At 52.9% G+C, this 21,035-nt stretch overlaps 1 long non-coding RNA gene across 1 annotated transcript; it reads right to left on the reverse strand.

Moving 5' to 3' along the window:
- Window positions 1–5,300: 5,300 nt before the first annotated feature.
- Window positions 5,301–20,215, reverse strand: LOC110351699 (uncharacterized). The gene is made up of 3 exons (XR_002399447.4): window positions 19,997–20,215; window positions 9,032–17,864; window positions 5,301–8,197 (listed from the first exon to the last, which is right to left on the reverse strand). It is a non-coding gene; the product is annotated as an uncharacterized lncRNA (long non-coding RNA).
- Between the last annotated feature and the right edge of the window lie 820 nt (window positions 20,216–21,035).

The raw sequence follows: 21,035 nt of genomic DNA on the forward strand, positions 1-21,035 counted from the left end.
CGCACACAGGAATGTATTTTTCCCATACGCATTCCTTCCCCTTCCTATATCAGATAGGACGGCTTTTTGCAGTGCCTTGAGCTGGAAGGAGCCCGCTGTGGTTGACAAACAATATCTCGCCAGCAATTCACACGCAGCTGCCTTCAGGGCAGACCACAGCAGCTCCCCTGCAACTGCTGCATCCCGAGGGGAAGGAGAGGGAAAAGCACGGGGATTTCAGAGGAGGCTGATGGCCTGGCTGGGCCACCCAGGGCAGCACAGTTCCTCCTGCTCCGGGGGATGGTGAGAAAGTGCCATCTGCCCTCCTCGGTTTGGGGCTGGAAGACAGCTCTGCCCATTCTTTCTTCCACGCGTTTTCCCACCCTGTTTTTTCCATTTTCCTAGCGGGCAGAGCTGAGACATCTCCCTGCAGCACAGATACACGTATGTATGGCCCCAGCCTCGCGTGCTGACCTCCTCATTGCTCCTCTTTCCCCCCAGCCAGCCCCAATTCCCTGACTCCCCTCTGCAGGTCCCGCTGGCAGCTGAGCCTCCGTCACGATGACAGTCTGAGTTATTCCTGTGATTTCTTACTCTTAACTATTTAAGGGCTAGTTCCAGGGAAGCATCCTTGTCCAGGACAGTGCTTACGCACACGCTTCGAGGGACAGACTTGCATCATTCTTTCTCGAGTTGGGAACTCTCAGCTCACAGGGGAATTTTCCTCGTTCTTGCAGCCACTTGTGCTTGAACTGTTCTTTTCCCAAAGTGGGTTTTGCCTCATGTAAACACAAAACATGTTTACTTTTCAGATACGGTTTCACTTGGGCTAGAAAAGGCACAGGAATTCATTGAGAATTTGTGGCTTCAGTGGGTAAAAGTGAACAGCAAAGTCTCCGGCAAACAGACTGCTTGCCGAAGGATGCCGAGCGCTCGGGTAAACACGGCCGTCCTACCCGGGCTGGTCAGTCTTGCCACTGTTGTGGAAACATGTGCTGACAAAGACAAATTAACCAAGCGGGAATGGCAGCATCTGCAACGGAGACAGGAGAGGCTGGGGGAAAAAAAAAAAAAAGGCACAAGTTCCACTGCACGAAGTACAAAAAGCTGTCGAGCACATCGCCGCTTGGAAGGCGGCTTTCTCCTCGCGCCGAAGGGGCGATGTGCGCGTTTCTGTTCAAAATAAAGTGTGCAGAAGGTGAAGGCTCAGGGATGTGGAAACACAGCCCGGCAGCACAACACGGGGGCCAAAAAGTTATCAGGAACAGAGCGAACTCTAGAGCACAGCAGAGCTGCACCAGCACAGGGGGGTGATTGCAGAGGAGTCGCTCTCAGCCCTTGGGGAGATCTTTGGGTTTTGCCTTCCCCATTTTTGCCCCTCTCTTCCTGGCTGCCTGGTGGCTCTCTGGGTGGGACCATGTCCTCCGAAGCCGGGCAGAGGAGGCAGAGTTGGTACCAGTCCATTTTGGCAAGTTTCTCAGCGTAACTCTGTTTGTTACGGCTCTGTCTGCAGCACAACGATGAGAGCACTGAGGAGGCTCCTGATGGTCCCTGACATGTCCTCCGAGAGCACTGAAAGCACATTCAGACCCCAATAACAACAGCCCTTTCACACCCTCCTGACACCACTATCAATGGTGATGATCCACCAAGAGCCTCACTGGGACTCCCGTGTGTCCCTGTCACGTCTCTGAACACAGTTTTACATGCCTGGTGTTAATTTTTACACACTAACCTGCCCTTGCCATGGCCTCTCCTCGGACGGGCTCCTTGCTCCCGCATAGGCCATCTGACATGTGCTACATGAAGCGGTGCTTTTCATCCGTCACCCATCTCCTAAATCACCCAGATCCTCGTAAACTTGCTTCCCGTGCTCCCAGCTCCTTGCTTTGCCTTCAGCTTTGGGCTCATCTGCTGGCCTGATGGACAGCACCACAAACCATCTGCTGAACGATGGCCCTGGGACGTCCTACAGCCTTTTCTGGCTGCCCTTCAGCCACCTCTGGCTGCGCATTGCAGCCACAATTCATTTGAAGCTCTTCCCTTCACCCAACCCTATTAATGTCTAATCTGATTATTATTTTTTTTTAATTTCATTTTTTAAAGTTACTCCCAGTCACTTTGCAGAATGGGGCCGGGGATCAGAAGGACGACTCACACAAGCAGTAGGAGCGAGAGGACGGCGTGCTGTCCCCAGGTCACCACTGGGAACTTTTTGGGGAAAGTGGCCGGGTCTGGGCTGGAGGCGGTCGGTGCTGAGCCCACGGGGGTCAGACAGAGCCCTGAGGGACACGGACTGACAGGCTGATTGATCCCCAAGCTGCTTGTTTATAAAAACAGGGCTGATTAGATACCAGGGCTGGCAAATGTTGTCTAAGAGCCTGCCTCTGGCAGGGCTGGATCCTTCAGTTAAATAATCTTTGTTGGACAGTTGTGGAATAACCTCTCCAGAGAGGAATTTCCTTCTTATCTTTGTCAGCTAGGCATTGGCTTAGACTTTGAAGTATATAGCCTCTCCTAAAAAAGTTATAGTCCCATCCAGCTCATATCCTATTACCATTTATCTTCTTTGTAAACTCGAAGGCTGTGTTTCTTGCAACCCCTGCTCACATGGAAGCGTTTCCATCCTCCTAATGGCTTTCGTTATCTGCCTGCATCTCCCCCATTTTTCCCAGCACGGGTGATGAGAAGCATACAGAGAATTATCCCAATGAAGGTGCATCCCAGGCTCCCTGAGTGGCTCTGCAGTCACATCTGGATCGGTTTCCATCCGACTATAAAACCGTCCCTGCGTGGTTCCCAGGCACGAGCTGCTCCAAGCCTTCGGGGCCTCGGGCTTCTCCTCCTTTGAAGTATTCCAGCAGTGCCCGCACAGATCACCTCGTGGCCACTTAGCCTCGTCGAGAAGCTCCTTTGAAGGACCCCGCTCACACCCCATTTTAAAATCCGTGCTCTGCTGCACTTCCTACAGCAGGAAACACCGCATAACTTCTGGCAGCCCCGGGAGCACCACTCTCCTTCGCGGAGGGAAGCGAGCTGCAGATTTCCCTTGCTGTGCAGCAGGGCAGGTGGGTGTGCCGAGGGGACACGCAGACCCTAAATGACCGATGTACCTGGCACTGAAACACGTCCTGTGTCTGCAATCCCTTGGCTCACTCTGCCCTCCCCTATTTCTGTGCACAGCTGCTGGTCCCCATCAGTCACTCTGTTCCCGAGGCGCTGGTGCCTGATCCCAGGGACTGCTGATTTCCAACACACCAGCAGTTCCTTTTATAAGTTCTACTGCCCGAGGGTACCTCATCTGCACCCTGAACTGCACTATTACAGGGGTTGTGTTTTTTTCTTGTGGGTATAGGAATGATTTAGCTTCCCTGCAGTGTCCTTACTTCCCTTAGCTGCTCTACTTTCCTCCCTGTTCCCAGACAGTCTGTCAGACCTCTCCCAGGCTTCTCACTTCCAACAGACTTACATAAGGTCCTATACATTTTTATTTTTTTTTTCTGGGTCTTTATGCTTCACATTCTCTCCATACCCACCAAATTCCCACCCTGCATCTTCCCTGCTGCAGTCTGTGCTCCCGCTGGCTGCTCTGGGCTCGGCTGTTCGTTTTCTGAAGGATGTCTCTTTGCCTTGAATAACCTCTCCTGCCTCGCGTCCTAGGCAGATGGGGGGTTCCTTGCCTTCCTCGGGAGATTGCTGTTTGCTGCAGTAGTGTTATTAATAAAAGGACCAATGGAAAACCTCTCCCGGGTATTTCCCCCAAACTCCCTTCTTCGCACAAGGCCCTCTGTCCTCCTTCCCCACTGCATTCCTTCCCCATGCCTTCCTCACCCCGCTCCCCTGCACGCTTTGCCTTCTGGCTTTCCTGGCTTCCTCCGTCCCTCCCCCCCGAGCTCCCTCCTTCTCTCTCTGCCTCCCTTCTTCCCTCCCTTCCTTGGCTCGGGCTCGAGGTCCCTGCCCATAGCGACTGAGGGAAAAACAACAACACAACACTGGGGAGGCCGGGGCACGGGATTCCTTCCCAGAAAGCTCCGAAACCAGGGAAAAGAGGGAAAGCAAACAGTGAGACCGGGAAGAGGGCTGAAGGGTATTTGGAGGGGGAGGGATGAGCTGGTATCTCAGGGAAACGTGGTGGGGTCTGAGAAAAACACAGCGCAGCAGGGGCAGCCCTGCAGTGTCGGGGAGCCCAGCTCCCGCAGAAAGAGCCCCAGCACACAGCTGGCCAAAGGACAGAGATAGCTGGGGAAGGAAAGAAAAGCGGGGACCTGCTCTAGGCAGCGGAGAAGCCAATGCCCTGGGCCACCAACAGAGGAGGTCTCTGTGGCAGCAGGAGGGCCGGTTTCCCCAGGAAAACCCGGTGGGGGATTTGCCGTGTGAAGGAAGCATTTGGAGGGTTAATACCCCACAGGAGGGCCCTGGGGAATCCACTGTAAATAGGTGTGGTTTGTGCTGCAGCTCCAAGAGGCATTTTCTCTCTGTACCAGTCTGGACAGGTGAGAAATCGGAAGAAGTTGGAGCCTGTGCTTCCCGCTAGCACAAAGCAGGGCTGTTAGCACAGGTCTCGCTGTTTGTTTGCACACTCACAGCCCGGCTGCTTAACGCCCTGGCACCCGGTGCCAGGAACCTCTGGCAGTCAGCATGGTGGTCCCCCGGGTACAAGCACCTGCCTGTTAATGGAAAGCCACAGATTAATGGAGCAGCACAAGGAGCCTTAGTCAGCTGCCCGCTGCAGACGGGATAAATTCAGCGATAAGCAGAAGAGGCAGATGCAGCGCGCACAAGAAAGGCAGCCCGCTCCCTTCCCCTCCTGCCAGCCGGATCTCGTGGACCTGCACACCCCGACACCCCCTTCCCAGTGCTGCTCTCGACCCTCCTTCCTCGCCCCATCACTCACAGCCGCCCTCCCCAGGGCCCTGCCTTGCCCTGGCCATGCCACATCTCCTCCCCAAACCACAGGACCTCTGCTCCTTTCCACGGGTCAGCCTCCTCGCTTGCCCTGGCTCTGCAGCTCGCCTGCTTCTAGGCAAGGATAACCAAGAAGCAAAGTTTTCAGTAGTCTCTGCTCGGTTTTCCATTTCTAATTCAGAACATTTGAACCTTGAGGGCAATTTCCTCATCTCCAAATGAATTTTAAACCTAGCTGGCCCCAGAAAGGTAAGACTGGGAGAGATGTGAGATCACTGAACCCAGCCACAAGGTCTAACGCCATCATTTACTTAATCCTCGTCATAAACTAACCAGGCTCAGTCTTGAAACCAATTTGGGTTTTGCTCTCGCTGTTCCCACTAGAGAGCTTCTCAGGGATCGTACTGCTATGAAAGGAAGAAACATTCTGCTAATCTCCAGCCTAAATTTACTCATTCCCACTTGCTCTGGCAATGAAAGACAGCACCCGGGCAGCAAAGCGCTGGGTAGGACATAAGCCTCAGAGCAGAATTCAAACAAATCAGGCTGAATCACAAAGAGTAAAGCCAAAGAATGGAAACAGAACTGTTTGCAAAGCAATTAATCTCAGCCTTGGATGCATTCATTCCCCCAGCCATTTCAGATGCCCTGGGCTCCTCAGCCCTACAGAGTCCCCACAACTCTGCTTCCCCAAGTGCTTATTAGATCCATGACCCCACTGTGCTCCAGTACCAACACTTCTTCTGAAAACTGCTTCCAGGAAGACACATTTGCATGAAGGCATATCCCCCACCCGGCTCCCCGAGTCCTACCTCGCATAGCCAGCACCAAACCAGCTGAGCTTCAGCCCAGGAGGGCTGCAGGTGAGGAAACGCAGTGTCTGCAGGGAGTACACGGGTACGTTGTCTGAAGTGCAACATATGAAATAACAAAATGAGCTTGCAGAGGGCTGAAAGCTGAAGAAGAGATACTACAAAGTCCTGGGAAACAGAAACTGCAGGTGCCAAGCATTCTTTCTGCGCTTCACTCATGGACACCACTGAAGTCAGCAAGAAAAGTTGTTTATTTTAGGGTTTCAGTTGAGTTCCGCTTAGAAGAAGCCAAAATGATGATGCTAGACCCAAAGGCATGTCACCTCCCAGCAGAAGCACGGCTCCCCAGTTTACACTGGTAGCTATAGCTGGGCCACGGACACTTGTGCTGAATCACAGATTCCTGTCATCCGACTGCGGACGAGGACAGTGGGAAATAAGACAGAGGAGATGGGGGAAACCATCTGCTCCTCCTGCGGGATTGCGCTGCGAATCTGTAGGCTCTGTTTGGGATAAAACAGCACTTATTTCCAAGGCAACAAATTGCAGTGTCATAAACAACAGAGGTCCAGGAGATGCCTGCAGGTTGGGAGCTAAGAGAAGGAACATCGCTCACGGAGGCACAGGCAGAGAGACAGAAGACGAGGCAGGCCCCCATGCTGCTGAGCAGAGCACTCAGTTTGCCAGTGCCACCGTTCAAGACCTTTTCCCTGCTCCTCCCACTTACAAGGCATCTACAGGGACACAAAGCACATATTCTGTTGTGTCTGCATGTGGTAAATGCTCAAAGCCAAGCAGAGGCCCACAGAGCTGGTCCTGAGAGCCCGCTGTGAAGAAAACGGAGCTGGAAAGGTAAGACTAAGGCCCAGAGAGGCGTGAGGTAAGTCAAATGTGTTGCGTTGTTGTGACTCGCTGTAGGACTGCCCAGTGTGGCAAGTCCCAGACTGCCAGAGGACAAGAAGACAAAGTGCAGCTGGACCTTGAAGGTGGGTAACAGCTGGAGGCAAAAAACTGCAGCATAAAGGGAAGCCTTCGTTAGGGAAGGAATGAGGCTGAGCAGGAGGAACAGGAGTGATAGGCGTAAGTGACACTGATTTAGGTAACCCGCTGAGTGCTCAAGAGAGAATGAACGCCCTGCAGAGGAGCACAAATGATTCAGGAGAAAGAGATAAAGGGCTATTTGCTGGGGATGGAGGACATCCTCTCCTCGTGGACCTGGAGAAGCACACAAAATTCACTTTGTGGCACTAACGTGTGGGTACAATAAAGACAGGGGAAGTCAGCGGGTGAGGAGAGGGAAGCCACAGCAGGAAGGGGAAGTAGGAGTGAGGCTCCAATAACAGACAGTAGAAGCTGTAATCACAGGAAACATGAGCTGCATGGATTTTGACAGCTTAGGTGTCTGTTTAAAACGTAGACTTGGGATCCAAAAAATTTAGTAAATTGGTTTCTACCTCCACCTGTAAAACAGGGATCCCCTAAATGCCAGGGGGCTTGAAGACGAGTGTGCATCTCTCATGCAGCACCAGTGCCGCAGCTCCTGGGATGCTCGCCCCCTGCCTTCCAGCACTCCTGGGACTCTCAACACGGGCATGCCCAGAGGGGCTTTGAGTTGTGCTCCTACAGGGCAGAGAGCAGGCTGTCTGAATGGGCGTGGGAGGAGTTCCCAGATGTGCCAGAGTGTGACGGAGAAGGGCAAGGGGCAAAGGCTCCAGAGCTGACCTGCCAAGACTGTAAAAACAAAGAATAAGCTGAAGAAATGGGAAAATGAGAGAGGAAAGTGCAGGGCTTGCTGCTGGCCATGGAGGAGGGAAGAGAGCTGGCCGGGGAGAAGGTGGAACTTTACTGCAGGCTTCTCTGAGAGAGGCACTGGTAGCAGAGTGAGAACAGCTAATGAGTTACAGGAGAGACCCCGAGGCAGAATTGGGATGGGGCGAACAAAAGATCCCAGTGTGAGCATTGAGTGGGGCAACCTACAGCTCCCCGATGAGCCTGACAGTGGAACAAGGGGCAGAGAGAAGCGGAGCGGCATCCCTCGAGACCCTTCAGTGATCCGCGTGCTCCGGAGCCAAGGGGCTGCCAGTAGGGCCTGCGCGAGCCAGCGCTGCTGTACGAGCTGGACTGGATGTTCCAGGAACCGAAGGAAACCACAAAACGCCTTTGTGACATGGACGAAGCGTGCACGGAGCGGCCTCGTGCACACAAATGTCCCGGCTTGTTCCAGCCGACCAGCATCAACCAGTTCCCCCAAAGTATGCGCCACGTAAAGCTGGGTTCTCCGGTGCCACAAATGCACGAGGGATCACGAAGCCAGGTGGAGCCCATCATTTTTCAGCCCAAAGGATGGAGCAGCCCCTTGCAGGCTTGTCCCCTGAGAGACGTGGTACCTCCATTTTACAGCGGGACAGGTTTCTGCCTTTCCTCTCACTGCTCAGCTCTGCGCAAGCACCTTCCTCCTCCATGAACTCCGTGACTCCATCGGGGCTTCCTAGTACCAGGCACTGTAAAAAAGGAAGTCTTCCTTTTGTGCACAGTCAGCTTCGTGTCACTGCTGCTTGGATTTGTACTCCAGCAGCCCTGAGGAAATCCAGCCCGGGATGGGGCTGGCTGCTGTACAGCGGGGTAACACAGCCCCGAGAGCACAAAGCTTGCCCTCAGGTGTGTGAGGGGTTAAGTCCACCAAGCAAACGCTTCTGCTGCTTAAGCCAAAATGACTCTTTTTCTTCTCTCTTTTTTTTTTTTTTATATATATATATATATATTTTTTTGTCGAGGAGTTCATGAAAAGGGAAAAAAAAAAAAAAAAAAAAAAAAAGCTATTTGTTTTGCCCCTGCTGGAGCCATGAAGGGAGCTCTGCAGCGCGGACAGTGCAGGCACTGTGGCATCGCAGCAGTGAGGGAGCTGAACCGGGAGCCGCGAGGTGAAGGTCCCTGTTTAACAGCTTTCCGTTTGTTTACCGAAAAAATATTGTTCCATCATAAAAATTCCCAAAATAGTTCGCGTCTTGACAGACTGACTGGCAGCTGCCCAGCTCTGCAGGATCCTGCTAAATGAAAGGAAATAAAAAAAGAGCTAATCTGGTACCCATGGCCCAGCGCTTGCAGCTCGGGAACCTGCAGAGAGTCGGGGCTCAGCTGTCCCATGAGGTGCAGGGCAGGGAGGAGAGCCCCGAGGCTGAGGGGCCAGCTCTACGGATGGCAAAAGCTTTTCCGTGGGTGCTGCGCAGGCTGATGAGGAAGCCAGTGCTTGCCTTGCCATAAATGGCCAGCTTCTGCTTTATTTTTAAACCAGATTATTTTTTTTTTCCCCTCCACCCAGCTCTGTAAGGCTTTACCTTGACAAGGCAGGCTGCCCCACGCTGGTGGCTCCTCGGTCTGTAATTCCTGAGAGCTGCCAATGGCTCCTCTGGGAGAGCTGTGCATACAGGCCTCATCCTGCACCAGCACGGGCCCTGCCTGGCTAATAATGTATGGCTTGTTGCTCAGAAGGTCTTAGGATGACAAGGTGCTGCGGATTGTGGTGACCTTACCAGGCAGAACTGGGAAAGTGTCAAAGAGTTCATGGCACCCAACTCAAGGAGAGCCATCCCCTAGGAAGAGCAAAAAGCCACCTCGAAGCCCTGCGGCCCACCGCAGCCACCCAAGGACCGTGCACGCCGTGAGTCACTGCGCAGAGGCTCGGCGAGCCCAGATGAGGTCATGCAGAAACAGCAGCCTCTGTGGAAAGAACCTCTCCCCGCCAGATCACAGATGTCTCCCCAGCTGCAGGCCTAACTTCTCCTCGGCCCTCACGGTGCTCGGGGCAGGTCTGCATTAGGGAGGGGCGAGGGGAAGCTTGCGCTTCGGATCGGTCCCAGCCTCGGCCCCATGGGACTTCCCCTTCGTCCTTTGGATGTTTTGGGACTGGGTCCCCAAAGCAGGGGGATGCTGGAGGGACGCCCCTTCCCCTGTGCCTGCCCCGGGCAGAGGCCCGCACAGCCAGGCTGGTTGGTGCTGTAGGATCAGGGTGGACGTGTGGGGACGTGGTGGTTCCTCTTCTGGAGGCGAGGTCGGTTTGGTGTCCCACTGGGGGACATTCCTGAGCAGCTACCCACACTTGCTTAGTTTAGGGACTGTCACAAAAGGGAGGTGTGCTGCAGCACCGCTGGGGCTCGCTGGGTTGGGACGGCTGCTCAGCTCTCAGCCAGCTCATCCACAAGCAACAAAGAAGTGACAGGGGACACTGCCAATGGTTTTCACCTGGCTGTGGCTCCTTTCACAGTGCACGTGGAGTGAGTGCTGCTGGCTGGGGCTCTTCCGCCCATCTGTAGCACCTGGGAGGAAAGCTGACCGCCAATTTTCCACTGGATGTACACTGCCACTGCAGGCTGGCCCCGTCCCATGTCAACCCACCCTTCTTTGCACTTGTTACTGTGGTCTGTGACCCATTTCCACGTACCGAGCTGTCTAATGGAGCCATGTGGGTCCCTCACCCAAGGGAAACCAACCCAAGGGCACTTGGTACTACTTCTGTCTTTTCAGCTTTAAAGGACACGGGGAGCTGAACCCTCCTGGCCACCCCATCCAGCCCAGCACCAGCTCTTCATGCTTTCTCCCCCGTGCTCAGCTCCCCCGGGCTGTGCACAGCAGTTTAACCAGTGCACACCAGGAGCGTGCTGGGGGTCTGGTTGTTGTGTGATGGCAGGGTGACCAGGGTTAAAAAAATCCCTTATTCAGGATCCCTGTAGACGATGATCTTCCTCATCTGGCTGTTGAAGTGTGTACTCAGACAAACCTGCCCCAGGACAAACTGACTTCAGCCAGCAGCCCCTTTCCTTGCCTGCCTTCCTCATACCTCACTTCTACGTGGTCAAGTGCCCTTTGGTTTGACATTTCCACGAGGTGGGCTCCTGTAGGGCAGGGCTGGGAACTCCTCTCCCCCAGCCCTCCCGGAGCTGGCTGGGGGCAGAGGCTGACCCCTGTGGGCAGCATTTCAGCCCTCCCAGCGGGAGCCTGTAGGGCAGCTGCCCCTCCGTCCTGCCCCGCTGCCCTCCCAGGCCCTGACTCACCCTTTTCCTCTGTCACTGGCGGGGCAGGTGATGTGCAGGGCTGCCTCAACTCTCCCAGCACCCTCACAGTCACATTTTCCCCCTTATCTTATGACTACCAGTTCGGAGATAATCATCAACAGACCAAGTGGTCAAGGGCACAAGCGGAGGGTGTTCCCCTTTCACATTTTAACCCTCCAGGACTGGCACTGCAGCCCACGCTAAACGAAACCAAGGTTTCAGGTTTGCAAAGAAGACAAAATGCTGCCACCTTGCTCCAGCGTTGCCAAATTAAAACAAGGCTTCATCACTGACCAAGCCAAAGCCCCAAAATACTGAAGAGCCCTGGCCTTAACCCCATCTTTCTGAATGGTGTATAAATAGGACGTTGTTACTAGTCTCTTTCCAGGAAGCTAGCCACAGGGGAGCCCTCATTCTTGGCCCTCTAATTTGGTGTCTGGGGATCACTCGGGCCCACAGATCCAGCTGCTCATCTCACCAACAGCTCTGCCTGCTTTGCAATCAGGGCTCCCTTTGGCCAGGGCATTTAGGGTCTTGGCCACACCCCAGAGGAAGCGCTTCTCACATACTCCTGGATCTGACTGTCCACTCGAGTCCCTACTCCAGCCCCTGGCTCATATCACAGAGCAACTCCTCCAAAACATAAATTTGCTTTTCTGCTTTCTCTGCTGGGAAATCTTTTCCCTCCAAGCAGCATGAGAGTGACATAAAGCTGTGCAGGGGTCCCTGGGATCCCACTGCCAGCAAATAAAGCACAAACTGATTGTTGCTGTACCACACTCCTCCTCCTTTTAATTAATTAATTAATTTAAAAAAAAAAAAAAAAAAACTCAGAGGAGGGGCCTGGGAATTGTATTTTTCCCCTGATCCAAAGTATTGCGTGAAGAAAAGCCTAAATACAAGCTTTATGGCTCAAGGCAGTCATCAGAACTGCCAGGCACACGCTGCCAGCATCAGCCCCTGCATTTGGTTATTACCAGGTTGCATCTAGCTCTTTATCAAGACTCATTCTGCATTATTTGTTACCATTACATGGCAAGGAATTAGATTTGTCATTACTTATGGCCGTTCCCATCCTGCCAGCTATGGGACCCCCACCCCCTCCCTGGGGAGACACAGCTCGCTTCTAGGAAGCACTTTCCTGTCTAAATTTTCTCCTTTGTTAATGCAATCTCCATCTCCTCACAGATGTTTGGAGTCAACAATCCTTCCCCCACCTTAGTCATCTTTTGGCTAAACTGGCTAGCATTATGCTCCATCTATCTTCCCAGTCTGTCAACAGCTCCAACTACCTCAAATTCAGCTCACAACGTTTGGGGAGCTGTTTGGAGGAAGGCTCTCGCTCTCCTCCTTGGAGAGGAAAATTGCACAGGTCTATCCTGCAGCCATCACACGACAAAGACTCCCTCCCTAGCTTGCTCCCCGCTGCCGTCCTCTGGGCTGCACTCCAGAAAGCAGCAGAAGATGCAGGGAAATCAGTTCTTCCTCTTAGCTTTCTGGTTCCTTAGGAGTAGCACTTTGCTTGCTACCAAACTGATGCTCGCAAGCTTAAACGAGTCATGACAGCCCTGCTCAGCCAGTCTGCCAACAAGTGTCCCTGCTGGAGTAGGTGAGTCCGGGACATTAGACTTTATGACAGCCGCAGGGAAGGGTTGTTATCTGCCTTACCCTTTGCTTAAATTGCACGTGAAGTTGGCTCTTCGTGAGCAGGACGGCAGGAGCCCCACACTGATCCCATCCACCACAGGTGGCAGGGGAAGAGCAGCCCGTGCTACTGAGAAGCCCACGTTACCACACTGGAGAGGAAGAAAAGCAAGAAGAATGTGCACTGGCCACGGGCAAGTGGCTAAAAGAGAAAGCTCTGCCTGCCAAAGCAGCTTACCAGGCCCTGCTTTCACTTCTCTCAGCGTGACACAACAGCCCCGTTAGCCTGCAGGTCTTGCTGCACAAAACGATAGAGGGAAATATCTCACAGACGTTCTCCTCATTTTGGTTTGAGAGCAGCCACAGAGATAATTGCTCGTTGAGGCAGTCTCTGCTTGACATCATCCTTCACGCTCCCTGGGCTATGCAGGACATCGCTCGCTTGATTCACATGAACTGGCTCCAGCCTCAAGCTCCTCCTTCCCACCCTCCCTTGATCCTGTGAGCGGGTGGGTCACGCTAAAAAAGCAGATTTGAGAGCAGCTAAGCATTCCCTGCGTGGTTTCACTCCCCACCTCCAGAAAGAGAGACTTTCTGAAGTGGGAGGGCTGTGCTGTGCAGACAAAACGTTCAGGGGAAGCCTCGCAGTCAAGCAGGGCTTGGTGCAGGACTTGTACCTGGCTCAGACAGCAGCCAGGGGCTCTGCAGGACCACAGGGGACACAGCGAACTGCAGAGAGGTAGCACGGGAGGGCTCCTGCAGAATTCACCTCTCGGTGATGTTCCTGCAGAACTTCACCTCTGTGGCAGCAAGGAAAGCTCCACTGCTCATTTACCTCTTCTATGAGTGGATTAAGCAGAAGTGCAGGACGCTATGCAGAGTTCAGCGTGCAGGGAGACAGTACAGAAGAGGCGTTGCTCTCACACCCTCCATCCTCAGCACTCCCTGCCACATGTGGCAGAGAGATGGCAGCAGCAAGGAGAAAAGAGAAAGAGACGTCTCTTTTGATGCCTGGTCATGAATGAAGGCCATTTCCAAGCAGTGTGGTATGTATGGGAAGAAGGAGCGTTAATTCCTCTCCTTACAGATTTGGAAAGGACTTGTGAACGTTTCCTTTCCTGCACTCTGCCGCTAACAGTTCTGCAGGGTGATATCATCGGGGCCTTTTCCAAACTCAGACCGTCTCAGACATTACAACACCAGGTTTTGGCTGCCTGTGCATATCACCAGCTACACCCACTCCAGCCCCCTCCCTGCAACACCCCCGAGGGACCAGCGAACCTCCCCCTGCCAGACTCCGAGCTCTGCTCAGCATCGCGGCAGCCACGGGCTGCTCAGACACCATCCCCAGACACTGTACCTACACCTCCTCAACTGCTCAGCTAAAAATAGGCCCTGGCTCCTCCAAAGAGCCTAACGCTCCAAGTCACCTTGTTTTTAAGGCTGAAAGAGCACGTGGCTCATGGTGCTAGGTATTGGGATGCCAACGAGAGGATCTGGAATAGAAGAGAGGAAAAAAGAAGAGCAATGCCTCTGAAGAGCTTCTCCAAGCAAAGGTGTATTTCCATGGTGCTGTAGATGATGCACTGGGGAAATCAGCAGCACCAAGATGAGAACTTGGTCTTGAAGAAGCCACTCGCATGCCAGAGGAAGGCCAGCTGCTCTCCAGGCCCCAGAAGTCTTGCGCTCGTGTTCTGCATTCCTGCAAGTTCACCTCTGCTGCGAGCTGCAGCGGGGGAGAGGTGAAGCTCTGCTCTCTGTATGGTGGGGCTCACGTCCAAACCAGCTCCGTGCCAGTGGACAGAGGAAGTATCTCTGCTGATGGTAATGAAATTACTCTGGAGTGTCACGTTAGGCCGAGTGAGAGCAGAAGCAGCGTACTTCAATACGTTGGAGATTTGCAGCTACAGCATGGCCTATCAGCAAAACAGACAAAAAACAGTGCTGCGGGGAAGAAATTTTCGTTTCAATTTGTCCAAGAATCACAATGAAGCAGTTGTTTAAGAAATGCCTGAGCTCGGTTCCTGCAAACAGTGGGAGTTTCGTTTAGTGCTTACCCCGAGCGGTGTGTTAGCAACGCGCTCGGGCCTTCTTCTGTGAAGAGCAAAAGCGCCAAAGGCCTAAGGAAAATAAACAAACCAAATGCCTGGGCTGCTCCACTGGCCAGCCCAGATGTCAGATTCGCTGTTAATGCCGCCGATGGTTTGAGCTGCCCCCCTGCCTGCGGTCCTGTCCAGGAAGGTGTGAGGAGCCCCCGGAGAGGCAGGCGGCATGTGCTCCGAGCGGAGATGTCCCCCCGTGGCTTCTCGCAGCAGGCTGGCAGCTCTCCGCCACAGATGTGCTCTGTCAGGATAAAACCTCCCAGGGCTCTCAGCCTGCTCCCATCAGCCTCATCCACTCCCCCTTGTGCTTAAAGATCACGGAGCTGCAAGGCTTTCTGCTGTTTACTGTAAGGAGATGTTGCCTGGATCCTTTTTGGATGGAAACTCTCAGCGACTCTGCTCTCTAGCAACCTTGGTCGAGGTTCCCCAGAGCTTTTTCCAGCCCACCGGAGGGTTTAGTTGCTCCAAAACAGAACGGGCTTGGTTCAAATCCAGCATTTGATCCAACTTCATTCCTTTTAGGCTGCTGCCCTCAGTGTCGCCGCTTGGCCCGTGTAGCGAGCGGCCCACTGGTGAGAAGGACGCGCACATACCGGTGGTTACTGGGCTCACCAAAGCAAACTAACCACCAAGGTCCAGAGCTGGCAGCCTTTAGTCAGGCAGAGATCTGCTCCTCTGCTGTGCCTTTGTGCTGGTAGCTCTCCGCTGCTGTTGTTTCCCCTCTTTGAGATTTATTTTGGTACTGGCAGGGCCACTGCAAGGGCCTCTCTTCCCTTTCTCCCCACTAGAGAGTGTTTTCTTTCTCTCCCACTCTGTGTAGGTGACAGAGCCCATTTCCCTGTCGTGATTAATCCCTTTTGGCCCTCAACGTGCACCTTGCATCACATAGAGTGGCTCCGAGCACTTCCCTTCAGGAATGTGGGTTAAAATCCAGCCTTACAGTGGGCACTCAAGGAGGACATGGTGGGTAGGGGCAAGATACGTGGCAGATACTTGACTAAAAGGGTTGCTGAGCACTGGGGAAAGGAGTGGGGAGAGAGACCCCAAAGACTGCCAGCTGCTCCATCTGCCCCGTAGGAAGTTCAACCTGCTTGGCCTCTCAGGCAGAAGAAAGTGCCTTTATGCCCCTGCAGTCCCACGGAGCAAACACGAGGCACTCAGAAAGCCTTTCATCTCCTGAAGAAAGGAAGAATGGTGACCACAGCCGGATGCCATAACCGGGCAATTCCTGATTAGAAATAAAATGCTGTTTTGTGGAGCGTGGCTGCACAGCCAGTGGAAGTGGTAGATTCCCTGTCGCCAGTCGGTTCTGCACCAGGGCTGTTTGACTTCCCAAAAGCACCGCTGGCAAGCACATATTATTGGGTGTGGGACAGGGGTAACTACACGAAATGAAGGGGCCAGTCTTATACAAGAGGTGAGGCTGGATGGTTGCCTGTCAGACCCGGGGAGCCTGTGAATTACCAGAGCTCTCGTTTCGCCTGTGGCATTTCTGTAAACCTGCCGCAGTTTCTTGGTGCTGGTTCAGCGCTGGCACATGGCCTGGAAGCACACCTTCTCCAAGCTGCTCCTTGTTCCAGGTTTGCTGGAGACTGCATTCGCTCCCCTGCCTCTGGCAAGAAAGTTTCATCTTTCCTCGCATAACCTCGCAGGAGCAGGGGGCACAGCAACCAGGAGGGAGCCAGTCACACACACCAGGCCGTGCACTCCCTGTTCAGGAAAAAAGCACAGGATTTCTGCTCAAGGTGACCCCAGAGTCACGGGACACAGACAACCCATCAGATCAGCCCAGGTGGGAAGCACTGCAGAGAGGCAGGGATGAAGGAGGAGGCCCCAGGGCGTGCAGTTAATCATGAGCATCTCCTGGCAGCGGCTGTGCTGCGGGAGATCACCTTGCAAAACAGAGCTGCAGCCCTTCCAAAGTAATGTGGTAAGATGTACCATAAGGCAAAAAACACGGCTTCTGCTTGGGTCCGAGGCCATTTGTGCCAAGAAATTATACTGTGGTGCTGTGAACTTTCTGCATAGGCAGAACCCAGGGAAAACTTCACTGCAGCTTCACTTGCCATGGAGCATCCCCCCAGCCTTTGTTATCCCATACACGTGAGGGGTGACAGCATATTTAGGCCAGGCACTGAGAAGTTTCCGAGCAAAGAAGCGATGCCACCCTAGAAACCTGCCAAGAGCTGCTGGGCTGTGCCTAAATCCCCCAAAGCTCCTCAGGATGGAGGCACTGTTTTCAAGCTTCCAGCCCTTTAACAAAGTCACTCAGGATGCAGCCAGCCACGCGAGTCTCACACCTCGAACAGGGAGCTACTGAGGTGTTTCTAAGCCTCTGCTGGTGAGCACAGGCCATACAGATTTCTTTACAGAATTTAGCAACCTGGCACGGCTAAGGATCCTGGAACAGATAAAAATAGCCAGTGAGCCTGTTCTGCATTTGTCTGCTGTGCCCCTGCATGCCTCTCCTGCACTGCATTAATCCCAGTTTTCCCTTCCCCATTTTTCCTTTCCCTCCCTGCTCTGGCCAGTCCTGGTGTATGCGTGTGCAGGCTGTCGCACCATGTGCACCCTGCACACACAGGGCACAGCCACCAGATGAGCCCCGTATCGGCTGCACCCTCCCTGCCTCTGGCAAGGCACTGACCTGGGCCCATTCTCCTTCCACCCGCAGAGCATCACAAAATGGGTAGATCCGTAACAATCTTGGAAATTCCTAATCTTTTCTCCAATCTGCTTGAAGCTGTCCTATACGCTCAGAAGTTGCCAGGAGGGCCCCAAGGTAAACAGCACAACTACGTAGGCTCTGTCACCTTAGGAAACCAGCCAGGAGCAGCCCAGGGGCCCGTAAACTCCATCCCCAGCCCTGCTGGTATCTGGCTGCCGAAGAACACGGTGAGGAGGCACCCCACGTGCACGGAGCAAAGGCAGCTGCTCACCAGCAGCACTTTGCTGCCTCTCCGGCTCGCCTGCACCTTGTCACTTTGATGAGAAATAAACCACTTAATTAAGCAGCCAGCCCCGGGTTCGCCTGGTTTTGTTGACGGTGGCTGTCGGTCCTCGCTGCGGTGATTCATGACTTGACACTCTTCTCTGCACTCCCCTCCTGTCTCCAGCTGGAGCGCCCGATGCCCTTGGCTCTCGGCCAGGGTGCAGGGAGAGCGTCTCTCGCTTGTTTATAGCAGGGCTGGGGGATGTTTAAACGAGGCTGCTGATGGGAATCTTGGGAATTTCGCAGCCAACGTAACTGCAGCTACAGTCATCCTCGCAGCAAACGAGCTGCTCACAGGGCAGGGTATGAAAAATTCTTTATCTAAGGAGAAAGCCACTGACCGGCTGCTTCTGGAAATGAAGGTGCTCGAGGATCACACGAGCTGCAAAGCAAATTTAAAAAAAAAATACATAATCGTTTATGGGCTGATCTCTAAAAGGCAGGAGTCCAAAGCAACAGGAAAAGCCGTGCATGCAGCTGCACGCTTCGCTGACACAGAGCTGCCGCGGCTGCCTGCATGAAGAAACACTTTGACAGAAGTGAGAGAGCCTGGCCCAGCCGCCGTGGCAAAAGCCCTTCGAAGAGCAGGTCCGTGCCATAGCTGTGCAGCTTCAGTGCTGCTGGTGTCAGAGTACAGTCACAGCTCAAACAAAAAAATTCCCCAGTCATTCATTTACTAAGGAAGCACTACAGCTTATTACTAAAGCTGAAAGAATTTGTTTAGATCCATGCTGGGTTTCATTGCGAATGTTTGTTTTCTTTCAGCACTTCATTCAGCTTGGACAATGACACCAGGCTAATTAGTTTCACATTTGCCCATGCTTTTAAGCCCATCTCCTCTGCCACATTCCGTGGCTGTAGTACCAAGGCTGTAAGCACAATGGGCAAAGGCACATTTGCTTTTTTTCCTCGAGAAAGTCTTCACTTGATCTTTATTTTTGATCATCGAGTGATTCCAATAGGTTTGCTGTTACATAAAGCCTAAACTGGAGGGATAATGCTGACCTGATCATGTTTCCTTTCAAAAAAAAAATAGAATTATTACAACTGACGCCTAGCTTAGGAGACTGAAAAGTTTGCAAGCCAAGCAGCTCTTTTTTTTTTCACGACGAATCAACTCTGATCTGTTAATGAGCTATTTATTTAATGCTCACTCCTCAAAGGACAACGATGTACTTGACTGGAGGAGCACCAAATGCCAGGACCCAGCAACTCCATTCCTATCTGCAGTTCCAGCTCAAGATAACAAACACTTTCAGGATCTGTGACGGGCTGGCTGTTAACAACCCTTTTCTAGCAAAAGTGTTTGGACTCCTCATGGGACATTCGCAAACACAGGAGTTTGGAGAAAGTCTGCACAAACAATTTCCATGTGCGCTGCAGTGCCTGAAGCTCCTTTTCGCAGGGGCAGCTTTGCCTGAAAGTGCAGCTTAGCACTGGCTTTATGGAACACACAAAATTTGGCCCTGATGAGAAGGGGGTGAGTAGCACGGGCTCAGAGCAGACAGATGTCCCACATAATTACACCTGAGCACCATTCCAGGGGGCAAGGGTGGCCAACGTTTCCACATCAAAGGGAACACGGATAATAAAAGGGACAGTAACAACCAGCACAGCACCGAGTTGGATTTCTGCTTTCAACCCCACTTACCCTGCAGCCAAAATAGCCACAGGCCCTCTAAAACATTTTCCAACTGTCTGCTAATTGTCAGGATTCGTAGCTAACACCTTTCTGAAAGCTGGGGCCAACCAGGAAGCAAAAAATAAATAAAATAAAATTAGCTTTTCCTGCTCTTAAACCTCTCACGTGTTTGTCCACACGCAAATGTTTGGAGGAGGCTGGGCTGTGTATTTTCTGGGGATGCAGCACCAGTTACAGCAGGCCTAAAGCCAGGTGCCTTGCACAGTACCGGTTAAAAATCTGAAAGCCAGGAGGGGCCAGGTGGCAGCTTGTACCTCTGCCGTGTGTGCTCCTGCAGCAGCATCACCACTGTAGTCCCAAAGCTGGGAAAAAACAAGTAACAAGGAAAAAACAAGTGCTGAGCCTTGGGTCACTTTCCTGGGGCCAGAGTTCCCCTTGCCACAGACCTACCTCTGCTGGGGAGCCCCTGCAGCAGAGCTGCCACACAGCACCTCAGTGCCAGAGTGGGTCAGGCTTTGCCCATGTAATTCCACCGAACAGCAGTGTTCCCAGCGACCTGCCCTTCACCAGACCCACAAAGTGAGTGTACTGCCCATAAAAGCCAACATCACACCTCCCCTGTCCCTTACGATTACAAGATTTCATTTTCTCTTCTCTCTGCTTCCTTCCCACGTTCTGCCCCAGCTTCCCTGTCTAGTTTTCATTAATTTCTATTGATGGACAGACCGAGCTTTTGGTGAATAAAAGCCAAAGGCAGCTGTATCACAAGCAAGGAGAGCACCTACACTGCACACACGCAAAACCCGGGGACCCAACAATTGCTGCTCTCATTGCACACACCACAAGAGCCACTCCATGCTCTACCAACGCACCTGCCTGCACGTCCCACACATCATCAGCCTGGGGGCTGCTGCTGCTTCACCACACTGCCTGGTGCCCCAGCTCCAAGTCCCTCGGCTACAGGCGACTCACGACAGTGGTAGGGGTAGTGGGCTGCATGGGGCGACCACTCTGGGTAAATTTGTAACAGCTGAGACTGGGGGAAATTGGAAACACAGCCCAACCTGAGTGCCACTGTGGTGAGAATCTGCTGAAGCTCTAGAAAAAACTCCTGCTGACTGGCCTGAAAACCCCTTTCCTCCTCTTCCTCCTCTGCTGAAGGCTAAAATAAAGAACAAGAAAGTGGGTTCCCTATAACAGGCAGCGAGAGACAAAAATCCCCCCAGAAAAAGAGCAGCATTTTCCACACCGGTGGCTGCCTCATCATGGAAAGACATCTGAGCCACTTCATTAGTCACTGCCTGCAGCTTGCCTCTTCAATCATGTCCCCAGAAGTGGCAGAGACCAAAAATACAATGAGAAAAGAGGAATCTCTGCATCTCCTTGCAAATGTGGAAATAACTGAAGTGGAAGTTTAGATGCCAGGCAAAGAAATTCCTTGGCATATTTTACGGGCCAAACTCTGGCCTTTTCTCCAGTGCTACTTTCACCTGTAGGTAACTCCTCCAGGACAGGGGCCAGCTCCAGAACTGTGCTACTAAAAAAAAAAAAAAGCCCAGGAGTCAATTTGTCACACACGTATATTTGCAAGCAAATCAAAATCCTGCAAATCACTTAAGGCTGCCAGCGCCCACCAGAGCTTCTCTCCCAAGTCTGGAGGTGCCCTGGTAAAGGAGCCCACGTGCTAAAAGCTGGGCTGGATGTGAACAAGGGCTCCCGACTGTCCCTCTGGAAGGGGTGGAAAGCCTTCACTAGCAGGGTCAGCAGAGACCACTGGGAGGAGCCAGAAGAATGGAGAAAGCAGCAGGGATGGAGGAAGGTACTGCAGCGCCTGAAACGGGTCTTTGCAGCATTAAAATGTTAAGAACCAGCAAGGCACGGCACAGATCTCCCTTCCAGATCTGCCCCGAG

The sequence above is a fragment of the Anas platyrhynchos genome, chromosome 5 (assembly GCF_047663525.1).
Source record: "Anas platyrhynchos isolate ZD024472 breed Pekin duck chromosome 5, IASCAAS_PekinDuck_T2T, whole genome shotgun sequence".
Taxonomy (NCBI): Eukaryota; Metazoa; Chordata; class Aves; order Anseriformes; family Anatidae; genus Anas; species Anas platyrhynchos.